Source organism: Myotis yumanensis, unplaced genomic scaffold, assembly GCF_028538775.1.
Source record: "Myotis yumanensis isolate MYYU_CA2020_CCGP unplaced genomic scaffold, mMyoYum1.0.hap1 SCAF_3, whole genome shotgun sequence".
Lineage (NCBI taxonomy): Eukaryota > Metazoa > Chordata > Mammalia > Chiroptera > Vespertilionidae > Myotis > Myotis yumanensis.
In genome coordinates this window covers 175514915-175529350 of record NW_027223754.1, presented here as the reverse complement: position 1 = coordinate 175529350, position 14436 = coordinate 175514915, and the positions used below count along the sequence as shown (strand labels likewise).

At 42.7% G+C, this 14436-nt stretch overlaps 1 pseudogene; it reads right to left on the bottom strand.

Moving 5' to 3' along the window:
* Positions 1-12687: 12687 nt before the first annotated feature.
* On the bottom strand, positions 12688-13455 carry LOC139005597 (DNA-directed RNA polymerase II subunit RPB3 pseudogene; annotated as a pseudogene).
* Between the last annotated feature and the right edge of the window lie 981 nt (positions 13456-14436).

Sequence of the window (14436 nt, the reverse complement as noted above, 5' to 3'; positions counted from 1 at the left end):
GCTTCCTGGCTCTTGGATCTCTAGGGAGGTGCTAATCTAGGCTTTGCCTGAGGCTATCCAGCAAAAGCCTCCCTGCAGGGCTTGGGCGGGGCAAGTCCCACGGGATGAACAGGGTGGGGCTAGCAGTTATGGCTGCTCTCAGTCTTGCCCTCAGAGGCTCTGCTTCTCGTTGTCCCAGTAATCGCTGCAAGCCCCTCGGAGAGAAAGCTGCCCTAGGGTTCTGACCGATGCCAGACAGTCCCGCTTCTCCCATATGAGTTTGGGTCCCTAGAGACTCGCCCAGAACTGGAGCTCAGAGCCTGAGACTCCCTCCCGATTGAAAACGACAACTGTGCCCTCAGCAGCCAGCCCGCTCCGCATGCACTCTGAACCTTAGTATTTTAGTTCCACACTGTGCCTCCTCTGAGTCTGGGTTTGCTTTTCTCTTTCCTTCTAGTTGTAGAATTTCTACTCAGTCAGCCTTCCTGTGGTTCTGGGTGATGTCCGTTTCGTTTTTTAGTTGTATTTTTGAAGTGGTTGCTCGAGGCAGCAAACTCTGGTGTTTACCTATGCCGCCATCTTGGGTGTCTCTAAAATCAATTTTTTTAAAGAGTATATGCACCCTTATGTTCATTACAGTGCTATTTACAGTAGCCAAGATTTGGAAACAACCCAAATGCCCATCAGTCGATGAGTGGGCAAAAATGCTGTGGTACATTTACACAAAGTTAAAATGAAGGAAATGTTACCTTTGGGACAGCATGGATGAACCTAGAGAGTACTACTATGCTAAGTGAAATAAGCCAGTCAGAGAAAGACAAATATCATATGATTTCACTTATATGTGGAATCTAATGAAAAAAAGTAAATAGAAACAAACTCAGAACAGACTGACAGCTGTCAGAGGGGAAGGTTGCTAGGAGCCTGGGTAAAAAGGTAAAGGGATTAAGCAAAAAACAAAAAGGGCAAACAAAAAAAACACACTTCATAGGCACAGACAACAGTATGGTGATTACCAGAGGGAAAGAGAAATGGGCCAAGCAGAAGAGGGTAAAGTGGGAACAGATGGTGACAGGCAACTTGACTTTCGGTGGTAAACACACAGTATAGTATACAGATGAGTTGCACACTTGAAACAATTTATTAATGTCACCCCAATAAATTCAATTAAAATAACAAAACAAAATATGGCTCCTACCTTGTGTTATAAATTCCTGAGTTCCAAACTCCTTGTTTATTTTTAAGAAATCAAAATACCAGAAAAATAAATCCCTCACTTAAGGCTACATGGGCTGAGGATAATATCAAGTTGTTATACATGGGGAGAATTATCTTAACTCAGTTTCTTTTAGGTGCCTTAAAGAATCTCATGGGAAGCTAAAGTTCGTGGATATTTTTTTGTGCTTAAATTCAATTGAATCCTTTATTAATTAGCCTTATTCATCTCTCATTAGTGATTGTTCACAATAAACCAGGCAGTTATATTGCCCTTGCTATATAACTGAGAACACTCATAAACAGAAAAGTAACTCAAACAGCTTTTAAACAGCAAAGGTACCCCTAAGAATTAATATAATTATTATTCTATTTTAGTGTTTGATTCCAAGCACTAAAATATGCAGTTACAGCCCAGTTTTTACCAAGGAACATGATAAATGTCAGTATTTGTCCTTACTCCATGATTAGAAATTGGCTAAAATATATCTCCTAAGGCATTCCAGCACAGTACTCACACAATGTCCCTTAGCTCCCCCTCCCCCCTGTATTTGGCTTTACACTTATAATTTCTAGTGGCCTGTCATTTATTTTCTAACTTTTCCTCTCTGGGTCAGCATGACTCCCTTTTCTTCATTTGTAATAATACCCCAAACCAGCTTCAAGAAGCCTTCATCAAGATTGTTCATCGGCAGATATTTGGCACCTGTTTTCTTTTTGGTATTTATGGAACCAAGTTCAGGGATTTGGATAAACAGGAATTTGTTTACAAGGATCCTAAAATAACCAAACTTGCACAGATATATCACAGGTTGGAGGAGTTTTATGCAGAAAGATTTGGAGAGGTTGTGGTTAAAGTAATTGAGGATCATAGTCCTGTAGACAACTGCAAATCAGATCCTAACAAGATGGTCGTGTCCACGGGGAACTTCATGAACAAATCAAACTTGGACCTTTCTGACTATTTCTCATGTTTTTTTTTTAAGGAAACGGGTAAATGTCACTAACAAGGTACGAGATTATCTTAACAATTGAAGTTGTTACAGCAAACATTACAATGTTTTCCTAAACCCAGGAATTGACATGTGTAACATATCTGGATCCAGCAGATCCCAAAATGTTTCAGATGGTACCCAAAATGTTCCTTAATAAGATCTATGGGCAAAACAGTTGCTCCGGTTTTCCTATCTGATATATACAGTGGTCCAAAACTCTTCAGGGGTCATAAAGTGTGACTCTGCTTCTAAGATTTTGCTGACTTTTTATACTGCTGTAAGAGTACTTATCATGTTATATAGCAATTAACCTCATTTCCCAGATAAATTAGAAGCTCTTTAGAGTGCCTAGGCCAGTGATGGCGAACCTATGACACGCGTGTCAGAGGTGACACGCAAACTCATTTTTTTGGTTGATTTTTCTTTGTTAAATGGCATTTAAATATATAAAATAAATATCAAAAATATACATCTTTGTTTTACTATGGTTTCAAATATCAAAAATTTCTATATGTGACACGGCACCAGAGTTAAGTTAGGGTTTTTCAAAATGCTGACACGCCGAGCTCAAAAGGTTCGCCATCACTGGCCTAGGCTCTACCTTTGTTATATTTGTGTTCAGAGTACCTGTTGTCTAGCATAGTGCTGTGTAATAGAAGTGATATGTGAGCAAATATGTGATTTTAGTTTTCTAGTAATTACATTATGAAGAGTAAAAAGAAACTGGTGAAATTAATTTCAATAATACATTTTATCTAATCCAATATATTTAAAATATATTGTGAATATGTTTATAAAAATTATTAGTGAGATATTTTACTCCCCCCCCTTTTTTTTTGATACGAAGATTCAGAATTCTGGTGTATATTTTACATGTTCTGTACAGGACATCCTAATTCAGATGAACATTTCAGATTCTAAATAGCCATATGTGGCTCCTGGCTACTGAATTGCACAGCAGAAGATAATTTTTTTTAAAAAGGTACTCTCAAGTATCTGTCAGTACTTCTCATTTTTTGAGAATTTTGTCAAGTGTTCTGCCAATAAATATGTTGCCTGATACTTGGTATATATTATCTCATTTAATACACATACAACCTGAAGATGTAACTATCATCTTCATTGTTAAACCATGTATTTTCTTCACCATTGTTTATCCAATTCCTGGCTGACTGTTTTTTTAATACATATTTTTATTGATTTTAGAAAGGAGAAGGAGAGAGAGAGAGAGAAAGAGAGAGAGAGAGAGAGACATCAATAATGAGAGAGAATCATTGATTGGCTGCCTCCTATACACTCCACACTGGAGATTGAGTTCCCAACTCAGGCATGTACCCTGACCTGGAATTGAACCATGACCAACCTGGTTCATAGATCGACATTCAACCACTGAGCCATGCTGGCTGGGCCTGGCTGACTTTCTTAATAAATATTTATCTTACGTATAAATTTCTGACTATTGAGTGAACATTTGGTTTTAAAAAGGTTAAATTGTTTGTCTAAAGTGAGTGACCAAGCCAGGATTCAGACCCAGCTCTGTGACTCAACTCCTGTGCTCCTCATTTTCCTGATATGCCTCCTCTATGTATGGATGAAAGAACCATTATGTTATTCCTTCGTGGCACATTAATGAGCATATAAAGTCCTACAAAAATATAAGATTCATCATGTATCACTATGTGGAGCAGTTGTTGAATATCTGTCAGGAAATGCTTAAAAGTGGAGTTATTTAAAAAATTAATATCAGAGGCACTTGTGGTATGATGTGTCCAGTAAAAAATAATTCCTCGCCGAAACCGGCTTGGCTCAATGGATAGAGTGTCGGCCTGCAGACTGAAAGGTCCCAGGTTCGATTCTGGTCAAGGGAATGTACCTGGGTTTCGGGCACATCCCCAATAGGAGATGTGCAGGAGGCAGCTGATTGATGTTTCTCTCTCATCGATGTTTCTAGCTCTCTATCCCTCTCCCTTCCTCTCTGTAAAAAATCAATAAAATATATTAAAAAAAAATAATTCTTCGTGTCCTGCCATTAGAAACTAATGAGAATAACTTTTAAATAGTCTTTGATTTCCTTATACTGCAACACTCCACAGCCTTTTTATGAGCAAATTCTTGAATATGATTAAATGTGAAGCAGACACAGCCCTAGCTGGTATGCTCAGGGGGTGGAGTGTTAGTCTGAGGACTGAAGGTGACACATAGAATCCTAAAGGGAAGCTGGGAAAGGGTGGGATGCCAGAAACTAGTGAGGTCAAGTGAAGGGGTTACAGGAATAGCCCCTGAGGGAAAAAGTCTGCACGTTGAGACTCCTGTGAGTTCAATCCCAGTGGATTACTTTGGTCCCAGAGAAATCACAGTTGAGCAATCCTCCTATATAATAAAAGCCTAATATGCAAATCTTCCCCTTGACCAGGAGTTCTACCAGTGGGTGGGGCCGGCTGGCCAACCTCCCACATCCCCTCCCCATCCTGTGCTTGAGTTTGTGCACTGGGCCTCTGGTTATAATTGTAGTTGACATTTATTGAGCATTTACACTTTGCTGGGCATTGTTTAAGTCAGTGCCTGGTTTAAACCCCGGATATGTTGGATACAATAGTTCTACTCTATTTGGTAATGTGAAAGAAAACACCACAGGCCCCAAATGGCATCACTCCCGCTAAAAGCCCATGATACCGAACCTAGATTTTATACCTGATTTAATTGCAATTTCAGTCTCTCCCAGAAATGTAATCTCAATCAACCAGACTAGATTTCTCCTGTCAGGCACCAGGTAGGTAATCTGTCACATGGACCCTGTCCATCTCTCTCATCCCCCTGCCCCCCAAAGATACCATCTGCATAGGAAAACCCTTTCTGTTCTTCCTCCTCCTCCTCCAAAGAAGATGGGCTGGGTAAAAATAATCCTTTCTTTGGCTAATAACGCCTCTGACATAGCCTCTCCCTATAAAAAAAACTTTCATTTTGTACAAGCCATTTTAGTTGCTAGGCGGGATGCTGCTTGATTCATGAATCTTTTTATTTTTGAGATGTCTTTATTGATTTCAGAGAGGAGGGGAGAGGGAGAGAAACACCAATGTTGAGAGAGAATCATCAATCGGCTGCCTCCTGCATGCTCCACACTGGAGATTGAGCCCACAACCTGGGCATATGCCCTGACCAGGAATCTAACTGTGACCTCCTGGTTCATAAGTCCACGCTCAACCACTGAGCCATGCAGGCCGAGCTTATTTGTGAATCTTTTAATAAAGCCAATTAAATCTTTAAATGTACTCTGTTGAATTTTGGTTCTTTATCAGCAATGAGCCTTGGTAAGTCATTAATTTGGGAGTGGGGATTGGAAACTGGCATGCCCAGTCCAGAATCTGGAGGCAGAGGTAAGGGGCGGGTCCAGGGAGCTGAAGGGGTTCTGGGCTAAGGAGTTCCTGGGGCTGCTGGCTGCCCTTCTGCTGGACTCTTGGAGGCCCCAAACACGAGTCCCGGTTTGATGACCCTCTACGTCCCTCGACTGCCTTACCAGTGCCCAAAGTCAGGCAACTTATGGGGACCCTCACTTAGTCCTTCCCTAGTCACCAAAGGAGGGACACACAGGAGAAAGATGTTGGAATTTTTGCATAATTTATTAGGTAACCAAAAGAAAAATGTACAAATGTCTATGAAGACCAATGTCTTACATGACTATTCAACTGAGAAGTGTTATTGTAAGAACATTTGTCCTAGAGGATCATTCCATGAAGGGTCAGGGTGGAGGCAGCCGGTCATCTTCCTGGCCACTGCACCTCAGATCTGCTGCTGCCATTCTCCCCATGAAAGTGGTTGCACCTGAGAGCGATGCTGGAAGGAACAGTCCCACTGATGTCTGGGTTCCAGTTTTCCTTCCTCCTGCAGGGCGACAGGCGGAGGGAGTCTGCGGGGCGAGCCACAGCTGGGCCTCTGGGCATCAGGCCCTCCACTTCTGGGGCCCTTTCTGGTTCCTGGATCTTGGATGTGGGGTCCTCCACTGCTGGGGCCTCATTGATCGGCTGCCTCCTGCATGCCTCCTACTGGGGATCAAGCCTGCAACCCTGGGCATGGGGCCCTGATCAGAATCCAATCCTCCTGGTTCATAGGTTGACATTGAACCATTGAGCCACACTGGCCAAGCTGCAGAAGCTTTTTAATGTGATGTAGTTTCATTTGTTTTTTTGTCTTTATTTTTGGTGTCACATGTAAAAACTCATCTTGAAGAATGACGTCAGGAACTTACCTCCTATGTTTTCTTCCAGGAGTTTTATGGTTTTGTGCTGGGGTCCAATCCCAGCTGGTCCAGGGGTCCCCAAAGGTGTGACGGAGTCGGCGAAGAAGGAGTGACACGAAGACAGCCTTCAGTTGATCAGCAGCCTAGTCAGGACCTCTAGCCAGGATCTCCAGCCAAAGTTCTGGTCGGAGTTCTGGTTAGGAACTGATGAGGATCTGATGTTTATTGTCTTGTTACATCCGTATTTACACCAGCCGATTTTAATCCTGTCAATTTCTATTACAAAGGTTAGGGCGTTTCTTATCTCCATTCCAGGGAGTAAAGATTATGTAGCTTAACTACCTGCCTGGCACTTAATTAAGGGGTTGTATCTCCTTCCTAACCTCAGGGAAAAATCCCCACCTGGGGAAACAACCTTTCTCGGAGAGGTGACCTTGGTTAAAACACGTGGCGCTAAGGAGAGCAAACATATTAAGAACAATATGCTATATATGCCAGGTCCCTTGAAACATATGCTGTGCAGATGTTTCTTTCCTGCAGCGACTGTGTCAAGCAGCAAGGATGGACCGGCTTCCGGCAGTTTTGGGTTGTATATCCATGTCTTTAATCCATTTAGTGTCAATTCTTGTGTATGGTGTAAGATAGAGTGTCAGTTTTATTCTTTTGCATGTGGCTGTCAGGTTTTCCCAGCACCATTATGAATAGGTTGTCCTTTCCCCATTGTATGATTTTGGCTTCTTCATCATAAATTAATTGACCATGTGGAAGAAAAACAGCAAAATAGAATTGGTATTCTCCAGAGAGCAATTTAAAATGGGTGGCATTCAGGAAGCTGAGTTAACACATTCCCTCCAAGTGAAACTGAACTTTTGAACTGGGCTAAAACCAACAATACATCATGATGCAGTTTCTTTTTTAAATATATTTTTATTGTTTTCAGAGAGGAAGGTAGAGGGAAAGAGAGATAGAAACAACATCAATGATGAGAGAGAATCATGGATTGGCTGCCTCTTGCATGCCTCCTCTGGGGATCGAGCTGGCAACCTGGGCATTACCCTGACCAGGAATCAAATTGTGGCCTCCTGGTTCATAGGTCAATGTTCAACCAATGTCCATGCCAGCTGGGGATACAGTTTCTGGAACTGGCTCTGCGTCACTGAACTCTATTATTTTTTTTTAACTAGCAATAGGACATACCTAGCAGTTAATCATTTATACCATAATATAAGTTGGTTTGCCAGCACCAATCATAGCTCTTTCAAAGCAACTTGTGCAACCCCTCTGGAAACTCCCTTTTCTCTATCTTTATAAACTCTGATCCTTTCATTCTCCCTCAGAATAAAGTTGGGTTTCTACCTATATCTGTGTCTTCCAGATTTGCAGTACCTAAAAAGGCTCCCAAGTAAAGCTTTTGTTTGGTTGTAGGTTTTGGTCAAATTCATGGATTTATTTCTGGGCTCTCAATTCTGTTCCATTGATAGGTATGTTTTTTTGTTAGTACCATATTGTTTTGATTATTGCAGCTTTGTAATATACTTTGACATCAGGGAGCATGATGCATCTAGCTTTGTTCCATTTTTCTCGACTGTTTTGGCTATTTAGGGGTCTTTTGTGGTTCCATACAAATTTAGGATTGTTTGTTCTATTTCTGTGAAAAATACCATTGGGAAATTAACTTTTAATTTTAAAACCTGTCTGCTTACGTTTTTGGTGGGCAGGGGCTTTGTATCTTACCTTAAATGCTCATTTACAAGGGAAAGAGCTTATGATAATTTCTTGAATGAACAAGAATATAGGAGTTAAAACAAAATACAAATAGAGACCAGACTTGAAACTTCCCTGAACAGCAGAACCAGCTAAGCCATGTAACTGAAATCTAATGTAGCTTATTCTGCAGTGTAAGCAAAACCTAACTAGGGTTGTTTCTTATAAATGCCTCTGAAAGTCACTTAAAAAACCTAAATTGTTATCCACCTGGTGTGGCTCAGTGGTTGAGTGTTGACCTATGAGCCAGGAGGTCACAGTTCAATACCTGGTCAGGGCACATGCCTGGGTTGCAGGCTTGATTCCCAGTGGGTGTGTGCAGGAAGCAGATTCTCTCTCATCATTGATGTTTCTAAATCTCTCTGTCCCTTTCCCTTCTTCTATGAAATCAATGAAAATATATTTAAAAATAAATTGTTTTCCAAAATTAGCATAAGATGACCACTTTTAATGAATCCCCTGTCATTTGGGGGGAAAACCAAATGCTATAAGTAACTATAAAGATTGACTAGCCTCAGTGTTTTCATTATAAGCCATCCTATAACAACATATAGCTCTGGGCTCCGTAACACGATTGGTTTGACAATTCTCTTTGTGAACTGTCCATCTACACACAATAAACTCTTACTAAAGACAATTATATTGATTTGGTTTTATTTTTAGCAGTTTCTGGATTTTGACAGGGGCCACCTGCCACCTTTACAATGGATTGGCCATAAGAATTGAAATCTGGACTCTGTCCAGTTGTGTTGCACAAAACATTCGTTGTGAGGAGAAATTTACAAAAGCTTTGATTTGGGTCCAAGGAAAGGAGTGTTGGAAATGATGTGTATTGCTCACGCAAAATGAATTAATTTATATGACTAATAATATATTATGTTTAAGTTAGTTCCATTTAAAAATAAACAGAGGGTCTGAATAGCAGATGTACAAATAGGCAACAGGCCCATGAAAAGGTGCCCAACATCACTAATCATCAGGGAAAAGCAAATCCAAACCACAATGAGATATCACCTCCCACTGGTTAAGATGGCAATCATCAAGAAAACAAGAGATAAGTGCTGGCGAGGATGTGGAGACAAGAGAACCCTGTGCACTGTTGATAGGGATGTATATTGGTGCAGCCACCATGGAAAACAAAAATAGAGGCTCCTCAAAAAATTACAAATAAAACCATGACTTGATCCAGCAATCCCACTTCTGGGTATTTATCTGAAGAAAACAAAAACACTAACTAGAAAGGATATCTTCACCCCATTTTCATTGCAGCATTGTTCACAATAGGCAAGATATGGAAACAACCTGTGTCCATCGACAGATGAATGTGTTAGGGGCAGAAATAGAATAATGGGGACTAGCTATAATTATAAGAAATATTCATCATGCTCTGTTAACCAGGATTGTTCTGATTGGAGAAAGCACATTCTATCCTGGCTGAGAGCTGTACTCCCCGGGGCATAGGAGTTACCCTGGGAATGCAGTCAGTCCATTCTCCTTTTCCGAGAACTGCCCATCATCACGGAAAGATTAACAGCCTTGTTGCTGAAGGAATCTGTTACCAGAGGCAATGCATCATTGCGACCCACAGCCTACATTGCCTATAACCTGTAACCATTATGCCTTGCCTACTTCCCCATGGCTGTAATTCCTACTTTCCCATGTAATCTTTGTCCTATGCATTATAAGCAGCTGGCTTATGGTGGGGGGTAGAGCAGATCTTTGTGGATGACCTGCTGCTCTCCCATACTGCCAGCATTATTGGAATAAACATTCACATATGATTCAACCCTGTCTCTGCTTAATTGGCTCAAGTAGTGATAGGCAACCGGGACCCATTGATTGTCTGGTTTCAAATGGATGAAAGAAGATGTAGCATATATGATACGGAATTTTTGGACTGGAACCCGGGTTCTTTGTCCACTGGAATCAAAGAATGAATCCACGGACAGAAAGTGGCATAGCAAAGATGGAGATTTATTGAAGAACAAGTACAGACTCCTACGTAGGGAGGGGGAAAAGGGTCCCACTGAGTTCCTTTCCCTATGGCTTTATAAAGGCTGCAGATCCTGGTGCTTGACATCCCCTCTGATTGGTCAATATTCCCCTTCCAGTTGGTTACTATATTAACTCCTGAGCTCAAAGGTTGAACCTCACATGGGACATGTGAGGTTCTCCCCACTCCTTCCCCACTGTTCCCCTATTCCCTCTGGGCTTTCTTCTTTTCCATCTGAATGAAGAGCTTCCCTCTCCCCATTTTGTCAATATAGACCTTTCTTGGCTACTTCCAGTTTCCTTGTCTTATGGAAATATACCTGTTGCCACTCCCTTGTCTTATGGAGATGTAACTGCACCTGGCTTTCTTGTGTTATGGAAATGTACCTTCTCCCTGTGTTTTTTCCATGTACCCCAATTCTAAAAAAAATCCCTAAGCCTGCCTATATTTCCCTAAAATTCCTGCTTCATATACATGTAATAGAATATTATTCAGCCATAAGAGAGAAGGAATTCCTACCATTTGCAACAACATGAATGATACATAAGTGTAAAGTTTAACGTAAGGTTTAATCTGAGATGTAAGATTTAATCTGACCAAAGCCAATAAATTGACCAAGACAAGCAGGGTAAGAGCGAAATATCGCATTTATTGGAAGCTCTCGGGTGAGGTCCCACGGTCTGGGGGTGCAGGCCGGGGGAGTCACACCCGCCTATGCCTGGCAGAGATTTTTTATGCTGCTGTTGGACCAATCAGGTTTATCTGAGGTAGCCTGTGGCTGGTGATTGATGATCGGGAAATTGGTGCAGCTGCACCCTGGCCATCTTGAGAAGTCTCCGGTGGTTATTTATTGGCCATCAGCACAACAGGATGCTCTGGTGGGTCCCAGGATGGCTGCTATTGTCCAGCAGGATGTGGCTCGGCAGTTCTGGGTTGTTTTGTCCAACTCAGCTGGTGGGATCAGGAAAGACCCGATTTTCCCAGCCCCAGACCTTACACCTTGAGATTATTTTTATGTGTCCGTATCTATCCACTTACAGAAACAAGAGTGATGTGATTTTTGTTTTTTACCTGTTCACTTTATTCTATACAGGCCAACCAGAAGTGAGTGAAAGAGGCTGCTTGCCAGGAGGTGAATGAGAATAGAAATGAAATGAGCCTGGCTTTCAAATGTCAAACGGGTAGCCCAAAACTCCTGGATTGATTTGGAATACCAGTAATATCAATTAATAGGTTAATTGAGGGGGTGGGACTAGATCTCAAAACCTGGCCTATTGTTATGTAAAACAGAAGGGATTAACTGACTTCTTTCCCCCTTCTCTTCAAGTAACTATTGTGGATTTTCTAGAACAGTTCTCAAAGGAATACACCTTATATTATGACCTGGTGTTACAGAGAACCAGAATAAATCAAGCAATGCTCAGAGAGTTTGGAGTTACACTTTATTCACCGAGGTGGGCTTAGAGAAAATGAATTCAAATTCTAAGCAGAGCTACAAGCAGAACTTCCCTTTTTATGAAAGAGCCAGCCCTCTGTGTGCTTAGTGGTTATCTTGCTGGTGGCCTTGAAAACTACGCAGTTCTACCCAATTAAAAAATGCACCTGGCATGGCATTGAGAGTATTGAGAGTATTGGGCCTACAAGGTCAGACAGTTAAGTTTATCTTCCTCATTATTCAAGCAAGCTAAAACAGGCTAGAAAGCAAAGTTATTGTATTTTTTTAGAATAAGAGGCCGTCTAAAGAATAGCAGAGAATTCCAAACAGTAGTTTTATAAAATAGGGGTTATCCTTCTCACTGGGACACATACATACATATATACATACATACCTGACTCAATACTTACCCTTACAACATTATGTTATTTTCTATTCTATTATGTTTTGGTTTCTTTGTTGTTTTTTGTTTTGTTTTTTAGAATGAAATACAGGATTTATTTGGGGGTGGGGTGGAGTGGGGTGGGGGAGGAGGCAGCCAGGGTCTAAAGACACCTGGGATGTGAGCGAAGCATAGGCTGACGGTGGGCAGGGGTGTGTTTGTAGGCAGCCTGAATTAGACTTCTAACACTCAATCCTAACAGCAGAAACCTAAGGTACAACTCTGAAAATGCTAACTTTCACACAGAAAGTAAGTCAAGAGCTAGACCTAAAGAGGAGGGTTTAGCTCAGTGGTTTTCAACAGAGAAGCAGTATGACCCCTACAAGCAAGTCAGGGGGGAAGGAAGGTCTGGGTTCTGGTGAGAAGTGGCCATCAGCAGGCAGGGCCAGGGATGCTGCATGCTCAGTGAATGACTGTCCTCCCTCAAATACCAGGGGCACCTGGTAATCTACCTGGGACCAAGCAAAGCTGGGAGGGGCTCCCTTCCCCTCTGCTACCTCTCTAGTTGGTGCTGATGGCTTGCCAAGGAGTTAAGTACAGCAGTCGGGACTTCAGGAGCTAGGAGAGTCTCAGGAGACCTGAACACAGCTGCTGCTCGGATCCTTTTCCACTCAGGCGGATGGGCTGCGGCTAATTTATGATGAGGACGTCCCTCTGGATCTCGTGGCTTAACTGGGTCTGTGAATCACTCAGCTTCTTCAACCCAGAGAGGGCTGAGAGGACGATGGAGCAGGGCGCAGAGAGCCACAGGCCTCCACGTGGTAGTAAAACCTCTCTGGCTTGCTGCTGGGGTCGGGTGAAGTCTGGGGCCACTCCTCTGGCTTGGGGTACACTGTGTGCCTCGGGGCGCTGTCGGGATCGTATTCCAAAGCCACCCCTGCAGTCGGGTTCCACTGAGCATGTTCCTTGCCAAAGCCCTTTGGGGCATAGGCGCGCGGTCTCAGCTCCTGGCCCTTTCGCAGTTTGACGACGAGGATGTCAGTCCTGGTCCACGTAGTCATTGGGGTCGTTATCTCGGCTCCGGGATGTCGCTGGAACAACTGGGGGCTACTGGAGATGAAGGTCATGTGACGTCATGAGTCTGGTCTTCGTGGCACCGCACGTCCACAGTGAACTCCACCGAGCTCTCGGGCAGAATTCATGCGTGCAGCCCCGGAGTACTGCAGCTAGTCCACAATGTCATTGCGAGTGAGGGGGTTCATCCAAGCCTGCGAGGACTGAGGAATTTAAAGAATTGGCGTCCATCTGAGCCCAGTCAATGGCTATTGTGGGCAACGCAGTCATGAAGACCCTTCGAGTAGAATTGGCCACCGCTAGGTCCGTAGTTTCCGTGACGAACTTGACATTCTCGTTGGTGAGCTCCCTGATCCGCACGGTGGGCTGGCTAGCATGCGGCATCGCGCTCAGCCGCCCGGCCGGCAGCCGGCGTCAGCTGTTTTGGTGTTTTAATTCTTGGCTTCCATCAGCATTTTTTAAAGCTTTGTCTTGGGGTGGAGGGCGTGTGGCTAGCAGCTGTCTCCTTCTTAGATCTGGGTTGCAGATGTGAGAACAGATGTTTGCTATTCGCTCCAGAACGTCCTGGGCAGGATGCCAATGGGGGTTGTCCTGCTGTGGGTCTTTGAACTGATGGCCCATCTGTCCTGGATCTTGACAGGAGTGGGCGTAGACGTGGGAATGCAGAGAGAAAGCTCATTAAATATGACCTTGTTCTGGGATTCGGAATGTGGCACTGAGTTACTCTGTTGGAGAGGTTATTCTTTTTATTTTTAATATATATATATATTAATATTTTTATTGATTTCAGAAAGGAAGGGAGAGGGAGAGAGAGATAGAACATCAGTGATGAGAGAGAATCATTGATCAGCTGCCTCCGGCTCACGCCCTACTGGAGATCGAGCCCACAACCCAGGCCTGTGCTCTGATCTGGAACCTTGTGGTTCTTGGGTTGACGCTCAACCACTGACCTGCCAGACTGGAGACTTTATTCTTTTTTTTTTTTTTTTTTTTTTTACAGAGAGGAAGGGAGAAAGATAGAGAGTTAGAAACATTGATGAGAGAGAAACATCGATCAGCTGCCTCCTGTACACTCCCCACTGGGGATGTGCCTGCAACCAAGGTACATGCCCTTGACCAGAATCGATCCTGAAACCCTTGAGTCCGCAGACCGATGCTCTATCCTCTGAGTCAAACTGGTTAGGGCGAGACTTTATTGTTTAAAGAAAATTTGTATCTTTGATTCAAGAGTTTCTAAAAATTAATAAATAAATAAACAAACAATGTTAGCTCCTGTTGTACACAATAATCTGTTATTGGGAAAAAAAACCAGTTGTTTTGCATGAAAATGATAAACTAGAGTCTGTTTCTCATTTTATTTCAGAT